General features: G+C 22.5%; 1 protein-coding gene across 4 annotated transcripts in view; it reads right to left on the bottom strand.

Moving 5' to 3' along the window:
- LOC122501985 (blood vessel epicardial substance-like) overlaps nt 1–16,041 on the bottom strand; it is a 187,111-nt gene that overhangs the window by 109,766 nt on the left and 61,304 nt on the right. For 3 of the 4 annotated variants that reach the window (XM_043611806.1, XM_043611808.1, XM_043611809.1), the window contains exon 3: nt 7,289–7,652. The gene's annotated coding sequence lies outside the window, so the exon portion shown is untranslated. Of the gene's footprint in view, nt 1–7,288; nt 7,653–13,454; nt 14,243–16,041 lie in introns of those variants that run through there. The other variant, XM_043611807.1, reaches the window with a different exon arrangement.

Raw genomic sequence — 16,041 nt, 5'->3', positions numbered from 1 at the left:
AATTAAAATCCTGCGTTGAGTTTTAATATTTATAAAAATAATTAAATTCTTGCAACGATTATTATTAAAATTTTAAAAAATAATTGAATTCCTGAGAAGAATTTTATTATAGATAAAAATAATTGAATTCTTGCAACGATTATTATTAAAATTTAAAAAAATAATTGAATTCCTGACAAAAATTTTATTATTTATAAAAGTAATTGAATTCTTGAGAAGAATTTTGTAAAAATCTATTTAAATAATTAATTTTTTTCAAAAAATATTAGGAAAATTCTTTTTTAAATAAGTGAATTTCCGTGAAAATCTTTTTTATTACGAAAACAATTGAATGTTTGCGAGGAATTTTATAAACATTTTTTTTCAAATTATTCAATTCTTCTGGGAAATTTTTTATTAAAATAGTTGATATTAAAAATCATTGAATTACCAAAAATTTGTGAAAATAATTAAATCATTTTAAAGAACTTTATTAAATTTTGTTTAATTTTTTCCAATAAGTTTATTAAAATTTTTGAAATTAATTTTTTTATTCCAACTGTTAACAAATTTCAAGTATAGTGTAAATTCTCAAACATGGAAAAATGTAGCTTTTAGTGTAACAAATAAAAAAAAGTATTCATTTTGTTTGAAACAAAATAATTTCTGTATTTAAAAATAATATACTTAATAAAATAAAAGAAAATACTTAATTGACATAAATAAAAATTATTTGTTGGCAACAAATATTTGTTTCTATGCAAATAAATATTTAATTATTGCGAATAAATATTTTTTTGCTGCCCATTCTCCATTTATTTTCCCAAATATTTACTTTTCCACGAAAGAAAAAATCCCATTTACATCGAAATAAATAAACAAACATTAAAAAAAATTCCATCAAAAATTTGTTTTCCAACAAAAATTACAAACATCATTTGAAAGTGAATTTCGTTTTTATCTCTCGCAATAAAACAGCAAATCTCTGTGGTTACTTTTAGATAAGGTGGATTATTTTTCACCTCCCCCATAACTCCAACTTTTTCTTTTATATATAGGATATATAAAAACAGAAAGTTACCTCGCAATTCTTTTTTTTTTTTTTTGTCTAAGGAAAAAGAACAGCAGTTTCTAGATTCCAGTTTTGATATTAAACTGCAAGGAGTTAGAATATTTCATTTCAAACAAAAAAAAAGAGTTTCCTTCAAATGTAAAAAAATTTTCTAAAAATATATATGTATAACATAACTGCAGTTCGTCATAGTGTTGTATTAAAATAGGTCAATCGATCCATTTCGTAAAAGGTATAAATTGGTGTATGTATATATTATAATGCTTATATTTTTTTCACAAAAAAAATAAAAAAAAATAAAAAAAAGAGGGAAGAAATAAACTATATGTGTTAGGAAAATTTTTAAACCAATAAAATTTCTGCTAATTTAGTACTATGAATACTTTACGTGAGTACACAATTATATTGTTATTTTCATATTTATAACTATTTATTTATAACTTAATAAAGGGTGTTACTACGCAATACTATTAAATAATAATAATAATTATTTTTTTTATTTGAAGGCAACGAACAAAAAATTAATATTAATAATAATAATAATAATAATAATAATAATAATAATAATAATAATAATAATAATAAAAACATAGTAAAACTAATAGGGAAATATAAATATTGTTAATAAAATATACAGAATATATTTAAAAAATATCTTTAAAATTCACAAAATAGACAAAATAATACAGTGAAAAATAAAAAATATGTGAATAAAATTCATATCCTACAAAAGTAATGTTATATATTCTTTAAATTCAATCTTTTACATACACTGACGGCCTTTCTAAGTAGATAGATAACTTTTTAGTCAGACATAAATATACTATCACGTAAAAACCCCCTTAATAAGCAATGCCTCTGAAAGTTTACAAATTGTGTTACTTTCAGTGTGAAACTTATACTTTTCAAAATAAGTTCTAACTTTTTCTCCAAGCGCAAAAAAAGTGTTGATATTTTCGAAATAAAAGAAAAATTCTTACAGTTTGCAATTTCAGCAATATATCATATATGTGACATAAAGAAATGACAATAAGTTTCATTTTTTTCTGTAAATTTAGAAATGAATAAAATGGAGGCAAAAAATGATAAATTTTCCCCGCAGTAAGTAATAATAGTTAATTTGTACCCCTGGTGTGTAAAGTGATCATTTTTGTCACTACGGATTAAACAAAATTTTTTTAAATTAGTAAAATAATTTATTCTTGAAAAAAACGGTTTTTTCCACTAGTGAACAAAATCACATTTTTATTAAGTAATAATAAATACTTTTTGACCTAGAGTGTAAAATCAACATTTTTGTCACCAGAATAAAAAATAATTAAAATAAAAAAATAATAAAAAAAAATATATTATTAAAATAAAAAAACAAAATTTATATTATTATTATTATTTTATTTTAGTGCCAAAATTGCTCACTTTGCTCTTCAGGGACACAAATTATTTATTATCACTTAGGGAAAATGTCATTTTGTGCACTAGTGACAAAAACCGATTTACTTTTTTGAATAAAAAACGTATTTTACTCCCTAGTGACAAAAATGTTAACTTTGCTCCTTAGGGACACAAATTATTCGTTATTACGTAGTTGAAAGATTATTTTTGTGCATTAGTGGAAAAAAAAACATTTTACATTTACGACTATCAAAAATAATATTTAAAAATTGTTAGAAAAATAGAAAAATTCACGATAAATAAAGAAAATATAAAAATAAATGAAAAATAAAGAAAATATAAAAACAAATGAAAAATAAAGAAAATATAAAGACAAATGAAAAATAAAGAAAATATCAAAATAAATGAAAAATAAAGAAAATATAAAAACAAATGAAAAATAAAGAAAATATAAAAACAAATGAAAAATAAAGAAAATATAAAAACAAATGAAAAATAAAGAAAATATAAAAATAAACGGAAAATAAAGAAAATACAAAAATAACTGAAAAGTAAACAAAATATAAAAATAAACAAAAAATGAAAAAATAGAAAAGCATAAAAAAGTAATTAAGATTAAAGGAAAATAAACTTTTTTTTATCTAATTATAGATTGGAAAAATGCTTAAACGCATATTGAGGTAAATTTTTTTATTTTTTCACCATTTCAGCGATATTTTTAAAAACACATGCAAACACAAACACTCACACACAGAAACACTCATAAAATCGTTCCTTTACAATATGATCTACTTTCCCTTGCGTTGTACAATTTTAACTGAGTCATAAAATCACTAAATCAGTGAAAAAAAAGATGAAGCTACAAAGTTGGATAATTTTCCTCTCGAAGAAACATTCCCGCATGAAAGCGTATTCCAATTACGTTTCTACTTTTGCACGAGTTAAATGGTGCGTCGCTCCGATGCGAAACGGAGATTTACAACTTTCTACTATCTCTACATTTTTGCCAATAATAATAAAAGGGCGGAAAAATTGTTTACTTCAAAATCTGATTTCATTAAAAAAAAAACAAAAAAACCAAATCAAATTTATTAATTAAAATTAATTAATTAATTAAAAAGCAAATTTATGAAAAATGCTTCTAAAGTTTCTATCGTTCAAATGAACGACATTTTTTTACTTTTTTTAATTTATATTTTTTTATAGAAAAAAAATTATTTTTTAAATTATTATTTTTTAATTTAAGATTTTTAATTAAATAAATGTTAAATAATTAAATAAATGTCTTTTTAATTATTACTATTTTTGTATCAGTAATTTTGAAAAATATTTAAATTGAAAAAAATTTTGTTCAAATGAACGTTCAAATTTAAAAAAAAAAAAAGAAAAACACATTTTTTTTGTCTCAATTTATCATTCTTAGAAAAATTGTAAAATAAAAATACAAAATAAACAAAAAAAAAAAATTCCCAAATATAAAAATATCGACTAATTTTTCACGTGAGAAATTCTCCTTAATTTCCCAAAAATTTTGAAAGACAACATAAATTTTGCAAAGTGTCAAAAATGTTTGACAGAAATTGAGAAATAGTGCGATCTATTTTCAACAAAATATCTCATCGTTTTATTCATATGCAAAGGGAGAGGGGAATTATGATTAATTTCTCATTTTGAGAAATCAATAAGTCTAGAAGTTCAAGTTAACAATTTAGGGCAACTATATAATGTCAAAAAAGACATTGGGTGAAATGATAAACGAGAAAGAATACATTACAAACGATTGCGTGCTCAAATTTATTCCCAATGTTTTTCCTTTCACCTGACCATGTTTTTCATAAATGGATTAATTCAAAATCACCTTTTTTTCATATCGTCAAAATTTTTCCCCTCCTTACAAAAATTTTCCATGAATAATTAAGATACATATTCGATAAAAAATTGAGTGATTATATTTTTTGGTTAATTTAAAATTCTATTTAAGAAGTGATCAAGACACACTAAATTTTTTGATAAATTATTTAGTTTTCAATAATTTAAATCGTAATTTATATTTTAATTCGACTCACTAGATTCGAATTAGAATATTTAGTTTAATTTTAATTTTTCATTTTATTTTAATTTACAATTTGGAATTATCAAAAATGAATTAAGAGTTAAAGTTTAATTCGTTTTCCAAAGACTAATAAACCTTTCTTTCTTTTTCTCTTTCTTTTTTCTTTTTTCTTGTAAAAGTCGATTTTTATTCCTTTTGGAAATAATGACAAACTTTGTCGAGGGAGAGACGACTATTTGAATATTTTATCAAACTTTTTTAAAAACAAAACCAAAAGAAAGGCAGAAAATTCCCACAAAAATTGTGTCACGTATAATCTTTTAAAAAATTCACTAGAAAGGGGGTCAAAAAGGAAAAATTTTCAAAAAAAAACTAAAAACTTCTTTTTAATATATAATTAAAGTAATAAAATTTAATAAAATTGAAACCAAACAAAATTTAATAAAATCAAAATCAAACAAAATTTAATAAAATTAAAATCAAACAAAATTATAATAATTATAATTAATATAATAATTATAATTAATATAATTAATCTAATTAGTATAATTAATGTAATTAATAGAATTAACATAATTAATAAAATTAATATAATTAATAGAATTAATATAATTAATAAAATTAATATAATTAGTCTAATTAATATAATTAACATAATTAATATAATTAAAACAAAGAAAGAGAAAAGAAACAAAAAATTATTTTTAACATGATTAAAGTAATAAAATTAAAATGAAACAAAATCACCAAAAAATAAATAATAGAAACATTGAATTAAATACAAATTTAATGAGATAATTTAAATATCCTTTTAAAATCAAGTAAAAAAGTCTGATAAGAGGGGTGTCAAAAAAATTTATGAATTTGATAATATTTCAAAGAATAAAAGCAACAGGTTAAGTCACTTTAGAGAGATTCTCAGGAATGATTAAAGTTTTTATGACCTAATTAATGGAAACAAATAAATAGTCATTTGTCGACAAATTTTTTTCTAATTTTTCGACTTCTGAGGGAAAATTAAAAATTTTGAAATTAAATAATAGTGAACAAAAAAAAAATCAGTAGATAAGGTGAGTAAAAATAATGAATAAAGAACAAAAAATGTCACAAACAAAAATTACTAAACATTTTAATTAATTCAAAGTTAGAGAGTAAAAAAAATAATGATAAATAAACATAATGGTAAAATTTAATAATCAATGTATTTAATTATTAACTTATATTGACAAATAATTTTATTATTTTCGCAAAATTATATTGACTCTATTCATTATTTATTATTATTTAGTCTTTTGTGTAAAGAAATAATTTGTTGCTTTTGAAATAGTAAATTTTGCTAATAGTAATTTTACTAAATTGTAATTTCCACTAATTTATTAGTAAATTTTACTAATTGTAATTTTACTAAATTGTAATTTCCACTAATTTATTTGTAAATTTTACTAATAGTAATTTTACTAATATTAATTTTACTAATAGTAGTTTTACTAATATTAATTTTACCAATAGTAATTTTACTAATAGTAATTTTACTAAAAGTAATTTTACTAAATAGTAATTTCCACTAATATATTAGTAAATTTTACTAAAAGTAATTTTATTAAATAATAATTTCCACTAATTTATTAGTAAATTTTACTAATAGTAATTTTATTAAATAATAATTTCCACTAATTTATTAGTAAATTTCACTAATAGTAATTTCCACTAATTTATTTTTTAAATTTTACTAATAGTAATTTTATAAAATAGTAATTTCCACTAATTTATTAGTAAATTTTACTAAAAGTAATTTTACTAAATAGTATTTTCCACTAATTTAATAGTAATTTTTACTAATTAAAAAACAAAAATTCAGTCACTAATAACAATTAGTAAATATTTTTACTGAATTTTTATGATTTCAAGTAACAATAAATAAATTGCAATAATATTATACACAAGAATCAATTACCGTCAAAGAGAAAATAAATAAATTACACTATACAATGAATAAATCAAAGTAAGCTTCAGCTTTGTAATTTTCTTGGAATAAATCTTGAAGTGTGTATCATTAATCTGGGTTAGATTGAGATATTTTATGGAATCATTGAAAATCAATATCACTTCCTACTTCAATTCGCAATCGTATCAAGTTATTTTATCACCTTCTATGTATATTCCTGAAATGACACTATAACGCACACGTGCATAAATACGCTCATAAATTTTAAAGGAAACTGCCCTCAACCACGACGTGACACATATTACTGAGTGTTGTCATTTATGTGGAAATATTCCTGAACTGTGAACCCTTACGTGCAACTGATATTTAATCAATATCATCTTTTCAATTCTAATATATAGAAAAAAAAACATATTTTTCAAAACAAAAAAATAGTAGAAAAAAACAAGAAATTTCCATTATTATTTGTTCACGAATATTCCTTTTTCGTAGAAAAAATTCTCGGAAATTGAAAAAAATTGTTGCAATAGAAAAAATATTTTCTAATTTGCTTTTTTTTACTATTTTATTATTTTTTAGACACAATTTTTTTTGTTATTGTTATTAATAATGTATCGAAATGTTGCTTTGCAACATTTTATAAATTTTGATAAATTTTTTGTCTCAATTTGATATCCTTAGAAAACTGTGAATAAACTAAAAAATAAATTAAGGAAAAATTGTAATAAAAATCCACGAACAAATTTAATAAATATTGATTAATTTTTATAATAAATAAATAAATAAATAAATAATTAAATTCAAAAAAAATGTAATAAAAAAATTAATGTAAACATGAATATTGTACCTTGTGTCTGTTGAGCGATATGTTACTTGGAATGATGAATACATTTCAGTCTTCTGTGTAAATGTAAAGACGCTGAACTTGGTTCCAATGCGTGTTTTCACAAAAAAAGAAAAAATCACCACTTCACGTAAATCATTGCAATTGACTTAATTAATAGGCAAATTTCTTCCAAATTTTTTTTTTACACAAATTTACAAATGTACAACGCTTTCGACTTTATATACTTGAATCGCGAACTTTCGTTGAATAATATAATAATAATAATAATTAGTGAACCGCACTTTTTTGCATTTGAAAAAGAAAAATTATTTACACGAATGTTATTTGATCTTTATTCCTTTTTGAAATCCACTTACTGCAACATCTGAAACAAATAAAAAGAGTGCATCGAAATTTTAATCAGTTTTGAAAATAAAATTAATAGGTTAATGACTAAAAAAATATGTTCATTAAGACTATTTATTAAGAGTACTATTTATTCAAAGTACTATTCATTCAGATTACTATTTATTGAGACTACTATTTATTCGGATACTATTTATTAAGAGAGTACTATTTATTGAGACTACTATTTATTCGAATTATTATTTATTGAGACAACTATTTATTGAGACTAATGTTTATTCGAATTACTATTTATTCAAATTATTATTTATTCGAATTACTATTTATTGAGACAACTATTTATTCGAATTACTATTTACTCAGACTACTATTCATTCGGATTACTATTTACTCAGACTACTATTTATTCGGATTACTATTTATTGAGACTATTATTTATTCATGTTACTATTAATTTAGATTACTATTTACTGAGACTACTATTTATTGAGACTACTATTAATTTATATTACTATTTACTGAGACTACTATTTACTCAGACTACTATTTATTCGGATTACTATTTATTGAGACTACTATTTATTGAGACTATTATTTATTCAGGTTACTATTAATTAAGACAACTATTTATTGTGATTACTATTTGTTAACACTACTATTTATTGAATTTACTATTTGCCACTTATTAAGATTACTATTTAATGAATTTACTATTTTTTAAGGTTACTATTTGTTGACTATTAGTTGAGACTACTATTCGTTGAAACTACTATTTGTGGAGTACTAGGGGAATGTAGTCAAGGTTGGTCTACTGTCTAGGTAGGCCATCGCGATTTTTTGGACAAGTTCACTAGCGCCACCTACGCGCATGCTTGTCGAAGCTTGTCTTAGTGTAACCTAACTTTTTGTTCAATTACATTTTCGGAAAATCGAAAATTGTGTTTTCTGTGACGTCGGTACAAAAAAAGCTCAAAAAAAGTTTTGTGCATAATGTGAAAAACAATTAATAAAAGATAAAAAACAAATTGAATCGTCAAGGCAAGTATGCAGAAAATTTGTGGGACTCATGGTTGAAAGAAAAACAAAGTAAAAAATCGAATCCCGAAACGTATTTCTTTATGGTTACAACAATTCGGTAATGTTACTTACTGTCAAGGTCGGCCACTATGTGTTTAAAATGCGCAAAGATGAGGACGAGCTACTTCATTTGCAAAAACTGCAATTCTGTATAACTCATAATATAATTAATCATCTTATTAATATTTTTATTTAATTTTATTAATAGTTTTGTGAAAAATTTTTTTTTATTTATATTTATTTTTTATATTGTTTATTTTTATTATTTTGTTATTTCATTAAGTTACAAACTGTAAACAATAAAGAATCAATTTTCCGTAACTCCAAACATGTTATTTTATTTTTTAACGATTAATGCCCTTTGAATTTTAAACATGGCCGACCTTGACTGTAATGGCCAACCTCGACTACAAATTTTTTTTTTTTTACTTCTTTATAACTTTTTCATTTTAAAACCAATCAATTTACTTTGTACAGAAAAGATGTTCCTATTAAACAGGACTTTCCAACCATATACTTCAATTGTCCAAATTCATTTTTAAAAAAAAGTTATAAACAAAAGTCAAAAAGGTGGCCGACCTAGACTATGTTCCCCTATTTTTTAAAACTACTATTTATTGAGACTACTATAAGTTTAACTTCTACTTTAGAAAATTTAAATTCGTTAATTTTGAATTTACATTAAATGTAAAAAAAACAGACACCAACAAAGATGTAATTCTAAAAGGATGAAAGTTTACTTTATCAAATAGTAAAAATTATTATTACTATTATCTTTTTGAGTAAAAAATAGTAGTCTTTTCGTGAAGACTATTAGTCGAAATCACTATTAATTAGAACAAATTCATTGCCTGTAATTATTCCACAAATGAAACATTAATTCATTAAGATAATGAATTGAGACAAATATAATTGCGGGATTAGTTTTGAAAATATTTTTAACTACTATTAAAACAACTATCACCTAACTCTGAAATAATACCACTAAATTTACCACACTACGAATAAGTATATATATCTGACCGCAGACATAAAAATAATAGAGATACTATTTCTTCCTCTCTGTTGATTAGAATTCATCACCAAAGTTCAGAATTAGAATTTAGATAATTAGAGAGGAGAGAAAGTTACTTTGTTTTTCATGCTAGAATACCATGTTCAAATAGAATTGTATATAATTATAATTCACGACTTTTTTTTTGGGACAAAAAGTACGTAGTTTTTGGTTGCAAAAAAACAATGGTTTACACTATATGAAGTAATTCGAAATTTGTCAGTTTTAAACTACAGCTCGTTAAAAGATAAAAGTAATCGTACCCGAGGTTCAAATGTTGAAATAAAAGAGGATAATTTATTCCCACAATTGAGTTCATTTAAACTTTTCGTGCAATTCTGCTTTTTTAACTTTCGTGAAATAAAAAATAAAGTGCAAACGTTTTCTCTTTTTTTTCTTCTCTATACGGTTTAAAAAAAAAATGCTAATAAAAATTATATTTTTTTTATCTTCATTACTTTTATTCAATGGTGTAAGAAAGTCTTTAAAAAAATAGCACTCAATTTTTTTTACATTTGTTACAAATATTAATTTTCTTACTGAAAAAAAACTTTTAACTCTTTTCAATGATTTCTAAATTTAATTTTTCAAAACTTAAATAATTTTGTTAAATAAATAAATAATTATTATTTGTTTTTCCATGGGAAATAAAATTAGAAAAATTTAAAATTAAAACCTTCTGACATTGATAATTTCTTGGTCGCAATTTTTGAAAAATAAGTCAAAAAAATCCCATTTTTTTAAAATAGTCGAAAAAAATAAAAAAAAAGTCATAATATCCGAGGCCTGTGACTTTTATAAAATCCCGTTGGGAGTTAAATTTTTACTTCCTTTTTTAACAGTAGGTATATTTAATTAAATAGTAGAAAAAAAATGTAATAAAAACAAAAAAAACTTTACTACCAATATATTATGCTTGACAAGAAAATATAAAAAAAAGAGAGAAGAGATTTTATACTGACACGCTTGAAATTAAATTTCCTACTTGTCACTGATGTTGAAATATAGAGAAGGATCGAAATTGCGCGCAGCCTTTAATAGAAAGCCAATATTGAAGAAAAATTTATCTTTTGAATATCGCTTTAGTAATTTTGTTCAAATATACTGTGTTTTAAAGACTAGTTGATTTTAACGTTTCTATATATTTCAATGTTTATTTTTTTTCTACATCTACATAATGTAAATAGATATACTTTAATTTCTCCTTCAAAATTGTTATTTATTTAAAAAAAAAAGATAAGTTCCAAACTGCGGAATTTCCAAACTTCTTGCAAGTTTAATTAAATTCAATTAAAATAAAACTTTGAATTGAGTTTTGAATAACGTTCCTTAAGGTGAAATTGCACTTTAACGTTTTCGCTATACAACCAGCAACAGTCAAATGTTTTTCACGCTTCTACCGATTATACATACCAGTTTTTAAAACCACAATTAAATTGAAATTTTTTTATCTTTCCTAAATGAGTTCTTTTTCGAGGAAATGAATCGATTCTAAGAAACAATAAAAAAAATCTATAAAATTTAAAAGCCCTGCAAAGAAGCAATAAATACAATTTTAGAAAAATTTATTTAACTTGGTGTAAGGTTCAGTTAGTGTAAACTTTATTTCAATTGGAGTAAATTAAAATTTATTAACATAGAGTTTATTAAGATTTTAGCCCAATTACAATAATTAATTAATTATTATTAATTTAATTATTATTTTATTATTAATTTAAATTCTGGTTAGAATGTTCTATGAGAATTTAATTATTTACATATAAAAGATAAATAATTGATTGAATAATTGATTATTTCTGAAAATTAAATTTTTATAAATAATGTTATCAAACATTTGATAAATAATTGAAGAATTTTAATAACCTTTTTAAGAATAATTGGATTTTGTATCTATTAAAAATAATTGAAATCTCTCGAATTGAATATATATTTTAAATAATTGAATTGTTGCAACGAATAATGTTAGTTTTACAACAATTAAAAGTTTCAAAAACTACAATAAAAAAAAATCGTTTAAAAATGTATACTTTCTAAAAATTCATAATATAACTTTTCTAATATTAATTTATTATTAAAAATTTTAAATAAAATTCGTTTATAAATTAATTCTGATTAGAAGGTGCTACAAGAATTCAATTATTTAATTAAAAATAATAAATAATAATTTATTGAATATTTAATTGATTATTTCTTAAAATTGAATATTTATAAACAATTTTATGAAAAATTTGATAAATAATTGAATTCTTTCGAAGAATTTTAATAAAATTCTTAAGAATTATTGCATTTTTCAAGAAATTTATTTAAAATTGTATTAAAAATAAGTGAAATTCTGAGAAGATATCCTTCCTTAAATAAATCAAATGTTGAAAAGAATTTTATTAAAATTTTTTTTAAGAAATTTAATTACTTTTTTATTATAAATATATGAATTCTTATAAACAAATTTAACGAAATCAATTTTATCAGACATTAAAAATAATTGACATTCTTTGGAGACTTGCATAAAAAGTGTTTTAAATAATTGATTTCGTTCAAAAAACTTCATGAAAATTACAATTTAAATAATTGAATTTCTGTAAACATTGTATTATTTATGAAAATAATTCAATTCTTTTGTGAAATTTTATTAAAAGTAATTGACTATCATCCAAGAATTTCATTATTTATGAAAATAATTGAATTTTTGGGAAAAAATTCTCCTCAAATTTTAGAAAATAATTTAATTGTTTCAAACGAATTTTATTAAAATTTTTATTAAATAGTTGAATTCTTTTGTAAAATGTAATTGAAAATAATTGAATTTCAGCCAAGAGTTCCATTATTTATGAAAATAATTAAATTCTTGGGCAAAAAATTTTTTAAAATAATTGAATTGTTTCAAAAGAATTTTATTAAAACTTTTATTAAATAATTGAATTCTTTTGTGAAATTTTATTAAAAATAATTGAATTTCAGACAAAAATTTCAATATTTATGAAAAAAATTGAATTTCAGTCAAGAATTTAATTTTTTTTGAAAATAATTGAATTTTAGCCAAGAATTTCATTATTATTTATGAAAATAATTGAATTCTTGAGCAAAACTTTTCTTTAAATTGTTCAAAATAGTTCAATTATTTGAAAAGAATTTTTATTATAATTTTTTGAATTGTTTCTTAAAATTCTATTAAGATTTTTGGAATTGTTTCTAAGAATTTTATTAAAATTTTTGAGAATAATTTTTTTATTTCTACTATTTAGGGATTTAAAATAACTCTCTAAATTTAATTTGGTAAAAATATTTACTAATTTGAAATAGTGCCTGACTTTTTGCATTTGAATTAGTAAATTTTACCAATAAATAATAAATTCTACTAATTTATTAATAAAATTTACTATTAAATAATAACAGCGACTAATTTATTATAGTAAAATTTACTAATTCAAAAGCAAAAATTCAGTCACTAATTTAAATTAATAAACATTTTTACTAATTCAAATCTATAGAGAATGACAATTTTTTTTAAAAACGCAGCTTTTTAGTGTCACAAATCTAAAAAAAACAAGTATCCAAATAGTATCAAATCGTTATAAAAAATAGTAAATAGTGGATTTAATACTAGATGACCAAAAAAAAGCCTGTAATTATTTAAAAAATGAACTCCTGTTTAAAACAGAACGTCAAGACCGTCAAGACACGTTCTCTCACCTGCAAACTCTCAGACCACTTTTAATAGACATCGTACTGCATCCCCCCCACCATCAGATGTTGCTACACCTACTACGTGTCACGTGACAAACCTCTCGAACCCCTTTAGAAACATCATAATCTCCATCGTTCTATATTAAAACAACTATTATTCTCTTCAAAAAAACACCAAATATATAACACGAGAGATCACTCCAAAAAACAAAAATCTTCAAATCCCATTAGAGAATCATTAATCTACACTGTCATCACAGAGAGAGAGAGAGACGATCATTTCATTACACGTTTTTCTCACATCTTCAGTCAAAATTCTCTCTAATTGCCAACAATTTCAAATGTTTCTCGATGAAAGCTTCTCGCTTTCATCCCACAGACAAATCTCTGTTTACATTCAACAATGAGCGCCATGGTTAGGAAAAAAATTTATTTTTCTAATTATCCTTTTCCTTGCGAGTGACCTTTATAAAACATGTAAATCACCAGTGGAAAAATTGTTTTTCCAAAAAACCGCACAGAAACTGACTTGACAGAGGAGAAATCATTTTTAGTCAGACTCTTGGGAATAAGGCACTGGATAAAATTTGATGTGGTGGTCCATTCATGTCAATATCTTATTGTTTACCCTCTGGGTATGTATCATTTTTTCTCTAGAAATCTGCTGACTTAAGAATTCTTGAAAATTCTTGAAAATACTTGAAAATTCACCAAATTTTTGTTTTGTGATAAAACTAAGATATCATTTGAAAGTGTGATTGTGTGTTTTTGCAGAGAGAGAGAGTGAGAGAGGGGGGGGGGAGTGTAAGAGAGGGTTTTGGTGGGGGGATGAGAGAAATAGTCACGCGAGACCTATTCAAACTCTGTAGAAGCAGTGCTTTGTAGCTGAAGCTTCCCGGTCCGAAGCTTTCGTTCGACTAAGCTCAGTGGAGTTAGCGCCACGCCCTCCGAGCAGGTGGCAGCACACGATTTTAGCATCCCCTTTCACTTGAATAGCGCGACCCTTTATACTACTATTTCATCAGTACATGAGGGAATTCTTGACACAAACAAGGAATGTACGCGATAAAATTTATTGAGAATGGTAAGGGTTCAAAAATATATATAATCAAGGGAATGATATTTAGGTTATTTTCTTCTTTTTTTCGAGATAAATAAACAGATTGTTTGAGAATTTTTGCTCGGGATTTTTCTAGGAAATTTTCCAGTTTTCAACTCGATGCAGGTTATGCAGGTTAGGCAATTTTCAAGGTCGATCTCTCTCTCTCTCTTTACTCACTGTTGATTGCAACTTGTTTATATTGTTGATGACAAATTGGAGTACTATTGGTTGAGAGAAATATCAAATTTACAACTATTTACTATGTATTACTATCAAATTTACAACTATTTGCAGGGACTGCTATTTATTGCAACTATTTTTTTCTGGGAGTGCTGTTTATTGAAAATACTATTTAATACTTTAAAATACTATTTAATACTTCAAAATACTATTTAATACTTCCAAAAACTATTTAATACTTCAAAATACTATTCAATACTTCAAAATACTATTCAATACTTCAAAATACTATTCAATACTATTCAATACTTCAAAATACTATTTAATACTTCTAAAAACTATTTAATACTTCAAAATACTATTAAATACTTCAAAATACTATTTAATACTTCCAAAAACTATTTAATACTTCCAAAAACTATTTAATACTTCAAAATACTATTTAATACTTCAAAATACTATTCAATACTTCAAAATACTATTCAATACTATTCAATACTTCAAAATACTATTCAATACTTCAAAATACTATTCAATACTATTCAATACTTCAAAATACTATTTAATACTTCCAAAAACTATTTAATACTTCAAAATACTATTTAATACTTCAAAATACTATTTAATACTTCAAAATACTATTCAATACTTCAAAATACTATTTAATACTTCCAAAAACTATTTAATACTTCAAAATACTATTCAATACTTCAAAATACTATTTAATACTTCCAAAAACTATTTAATACTTCCAAAAACTATTTAATACTTCAAAATACTATTTAATACTTCAAAATACTATTCAATACTTCAAAATACTATTCAATACTTCAAAATACTATTCAATACTTCCAAAAACTATTTAATACTTCAAAATACTATTTATTAATTCAAAAAACTATTTAATACTTCAAAATACTATTTATTTGGGGCTACTATATCTATTAAAACAAACATTTATCGTGACTACTATTTATTGAAACTAATATTTATTCAGACTAAGAATTATTCAGAAAAATATTTATTGAAATAACTTTTAGTAAAAACTATTATTTATTTATTTGTTTATTTATTATAAATGAATTCATTTAAGTCTCAGCCCTCAATCACATGGATCATTAATGAGCAATACAAAAAAATAAACTATAATAATTATAAAATATAAACATAACATTGAAACAAATTTTAACAATTAATTAATTCATTAATAATTATTACAGTAACAATTGTTACTGTAAGTTCTACAAACTTATTTTCATCATTTCAATTCAATTATTATTTTCTAGAATTTAAAACTAAAATTCTTCTTCA

The sequence above is a fragment of the Leptopilina heterotoma genome, unplaced genomic scaffold (genome assembly GCF_015476425.1).
Source record: "Leptopilina heterotoma isolate Lh14 unplaced genomic scaffold, ASM1547642v1 Lhet_22, whole genome shotgun sequence".
Lineage (NCBI taxonomy): Eukaryota > Metazoa > Arthropoda > Insecta > Hymenoptera > Figitidae > Leptopilina > Leptopilina heterotoma.
Note: the sequence above shows the minus strand (reverse complement) of the source record. Positions and strands in the feature narration are given on the sequence as shown.